This window comes from Zingiber officinale, chromosome 6A, assembly GCF_018446385.1.
Source record: "Zingiber officinale cultivar Zhangliang chromosome 6A, Zo_v1.1, whole genome shotgun sequence".
Lineage (NCBI taxonomy): Eukaryota > Viridiplantae > Streptophyta > Magnoliopsida > Zingiberales > Zingiberaceae > Zingiber > Zingiber officinale.
This window is the reverse complement of record NC_055997.1, coordinates 102,980,189-102,984,612: the sequence shown is the minus strand read 5'-3', so window position 1 is coordinate 102,984,612 and position 4,424 is coordinate 102,980,189.

Here is a 4,424-nt window from a genome sequence, read left to right as displayed (position 1 = left end):
GCCCTCTCTGACCTAGTCCGGAGAACGAGCTACCGAGCCCTCTCCGACTTCGTCAGGTCCAGAGAACGAGCTACCGAGCCTTCTCTGACCTAGTCCGGAGAACGAGCTCTCTCCGAGCCCTCTCTGACTTCGCGTGCCAAGTTTCCAACTTGGACTTTTCCCTTCCACTTGATCAACCTCGATCATTAATCAAACCGAGTTTAATTAACATCTAATACAAACTTAAATTCGTGTCAACATCAAAACAACAGCCAGGTCAAACTGTATCAACAATAATGGTGTTACACATCATTAAGTTTTGCACATGTGTATGTCACCTCATGGAGGTTACAAATCTCCTCTTTAATGGCCACATTAAATGAGAAAGGAGGTTACACTCCTTAATGTGGCCGACCACTTATGGTGGAATGAATGGGTTAATTTTTCATTCAAGCCAATTGATTCCATCTTCTTCCTTGTTCTCATTCTCCTCTCCCTCTCCTCCTCCTTGGTCGAACCACTTAAGGTGCTAGCACACCTTTGTTTGGTCTTCTCCACCTAGTTTTGTTCATGTGGATACGCATAGAGGATCGTACACTTGACGATCTCGAGATCCGGCAAACCTTTGGATGAGCGGAATTGCGAAGGGCAACGCATCAAGGGTAAAAGGCTCTTCTCCTTTGTAGATCTAGTATAGATCTAGCCTTTAGTAAACTCGTACATGACATTTTGTTTATAAACTTCGCATGGATCCGGTGGCATGGGAGATTCGGGGTTTCCGCAACGCAAAAAGGTAGTTTTTGCGACCCGAAATTCCCAACAGAGAAGCCTCTTACAGAAGTTAAAGCACTGAATTACAAAGCCAAACTAAAGGTAATATGTTTACAAGTGTTGTTCTTAGCTACTGGAATCAGGGTTGTATTTATAGCCTTGACCGGACGCCTGGAAGGGTTCCAAACGCCTATACGTGGATAGAATTCTATCCGTGTTGCAACGGATCGCGACAGCTAGAGAGTCGATAACATTTGTGGTGTGGGCACCTTGACCAAGTCTGGGTGCCCTGACTGGGTTGAACCGGGCCTAGCCAGGGCGCGAGCCCAGGGTGCCCTAGCTAGCCCGGGGGGTCCGTGCGCCCGGACTAGGTCCGGGTGCCCAGACCAAAGTCAATATCTTTGTTAACTTTTTTGGTTCAGGCTCTCACTCCAGCTCCGCTCGCTTGAGTGATTTCGGCCATCCGGAATAGAGCTCACCCGAACTCATTTTTCGGTATTCTCGAGCAATCTTCCGCTCTGACTTCTCGATCCTCGGAAACGTCGCGCACTTCCTTATCATCCACCAACGTACTCTTCCATAGCGCCTCGTCCCTCGAACTAAAAGAACTAAAAGAAAGTTTAGTTCTTCATTGGAATCAATAGATGGAGATGAAGTTGAACAATTTGGTTCCATGGATGAATTTGTTACTAAAAAAAACAAGAGGATTGGAGGGAAAACAAACAACTCAAAATGGGAAGTGGAAAAAACATGAGAGGGATGAAGTTTGTCAAACTATAGCTCGATGGTTTTATAGCAGTGTTATTCCATTTAATGCAGTGAATAATCCTTTCTTTTCTAAATAGTTGCACAAATAGGAGAATTTGGGAGGGGATTGAAACTACCTTCATATTATGAGGTAAGAGACACTTTTTGAAGAGAGAAGTGGTTGAAACCTTGAATGCTATTCAAAAATACAAGGAAGAATGGTCAAAAATTGATTGTACTATTATGTCAGATGGCTAGACTGATCAAAGAAAGAGAACAATTTGTAATTTTCTTGTCAATAGTCCATCTGGAACTGTGTTCTTAAGTTCAGTAGAAACAACTGATATTTCAAAAACTGCTGATAAGATATTTGAAATATTGGATGATGTTGTTGAAAAGGTAGAGGAGGAAAATGTTGTGCAAATTGTTTCAGATAATGCTGCTAATTATAAAGCAGTTGGGAAATTGTTAATGGACAAAAGGAAAAATTTGTTTTGGACTCCTTGTGCTGCCCACTGCTTGGATTTGATGTTAGAGGATTTTAACAAGCATGATCCAATGCAAAAGGAAACAAGTGCAAGGGCTAAATTAGTGGTCTCCTATATTTACTCTTGGGGTACAGTTGTTAATTGGATGAAAGAGTTCACAAAAGGCAAGGAGTTGGTTAGACCCGACGTTACTCGTTTTGCCACATCATATTTGACTATGAGACGCCTTCTTGAATTGAAAGGTGAGCTAATTGTTTTTTTTTTGCATCTGAAATATGGAGAGGCAACTCACATTCTAAGAAGAAAAAAGGGCAAGAAATCTGCAACATCATTTTTGACACTCAAAATTTTTGGCCAAATGTTGAATTGTGCTTAAAGATTGCATCACCACTTATAAAGGTTCTGAGAATGGTTGATCTGATGATAAGCCTGCTATAGGTTTTCTCTACAAAGAAATAGAACATGAAAAGGAGAAGATTAAGGCAAATTTAAGGAGTGCTAAAAAGAAGTAAAATATTATTGAATTTATTATGTGTTTAATTCTGATATTGAATTATGTGGTTACTGAATTTCTCACTATTTTGTAGATATGAGCCCGTTTATACTGTTATTGATAAGAGATGGAAAAGCATGCTTAGTCAACCATTACATGCTACAGGCTATTATTTGAATCCTTAATATCATTATAGTCAAACTTTTCAAATAGATGTGAATGTAAAGCGTGGACTTTATGAATGTATGGCCAGAATTGTTCCTAATGTTACAGATCAAGATAAAATTGACAAAACAATTGGACAGATTCAGAATGGCAAAAGGATTATTTGGCATTGAAAATGTTATTCGATCAAGGAACACAAAATTGTCAGGTTATTTATTATTATTTTTAAAAAAGTTAGACTCAATTGAAAAATGTTTATGATTTATTTTTTTATGTTTTATTTTTACTCTAGTTGATTGGTGGCATTCTTTTGGGGATGATTGTTCGGAGTTTCAAAGATTTTCTATTAAAGTTTTAAGTTTGACATGTAGGTCTTCGGGATGTGAACGGAATTGGAGTACATTTGAAATAGTAATACTTTTTTTATATGCTATTTAATTTTTCAAGTAGCTAAACAATCTAAACTATTGAAAAACTTTGTTTATAACAAATTTTGTGTGTTTTGATAACTTGATAATTTTTCATTGGAAAATATGTGCATTCAAAAAGGAGGAACCATTTAGCCCAAAAAAGGATGAATGATTTGTTTTTTGTGATGTATAACTTGAGATTAAAAGAAAGAGAGAGGGAAAGAGAAAAACAAAAGATGATGAACGTTGAAAAAGATCCATTTGAAATTTTTCCATCTGATGATGAATGGATAACAGAGATAGAAGATCTTGTATTACCAAAAGACAATGAATGATTGAGAATTTTAGATGAAAATCAAAATCATGATACTACATATGAGGAGGAAAATGATGAGGTTGAAGTCATTGCATCACATATAATGAGGACTAGTAAGTTATTTTTATTTATCGTCAATCATTATGTAAAGTTCCATTGGGTTTTAACTTTTACATATTAGTGTTAAATTTGTTACATTCATTTTTTGGTTTTCATGTAGTTGATGAAACACCTAGTGAAACTCGTGGAAAGAGAAAACAAGTCAATCAAATGCACAACTTTCACTTGGTTAATGAAGAAGAGAATGAAGATGGTTTAAATGTGATCAATGAAGATGCTATTCAAATGCCAAAAGTGGATGAATCTGTTTAAACTGTTGGCCACAATGAAGATTATGGATTTTGAGATAATTGTTATGGATTTGAGAATAACTTCTAATTATATAAACTGATTGTATATATGTTTAGAATTAAGATGTAAAGTATTAAAAGTACACTGGGTTATTTTGGATGCTAGCGTGTTAGGTTATTTTGGCTATAATATACGAGAGAGTTTATATTGATCTATTGATTGAATGTGTATTTATATGGATTATTTTTGCGTTGAATGGATAGCGTGGTCGCACTGTGGTTTTTGTGCTGCTGGGTTTCGGATGCTATGTTACCAGAGCTTAAAAATGTGGTTTTCTGGATTGTGTGTTGCTGTTTTGTTTCTATGGCATTTGGGGAATCGTTGTCTAAGTGGCTGAGCATTGAAATTGTGGAGCATTTTGATATGGGGTTTTCTGGATTATGGTGTATGTTGGGGCTTATTATGCAAAAAGCAGAGTTGAAAGTGTGGATGTATTGGAGGCTTGGCATGCTCTCATTTTGCAGGTTTCTGAGGTGGTTTGTTGGTTTTGGTATTTCGGCAGAGTGTGTGCAATGCAATGAGTGGTTGCAGCGGGATGTTTGTGTGCTTTATTTATTTTGGTTGGTTATAGTACTTATGAGTTATGAGGCTTATTGAAGGTGGAGTTTGGATTCTATGGACTATTCTGTAAACTCATTGGTGTA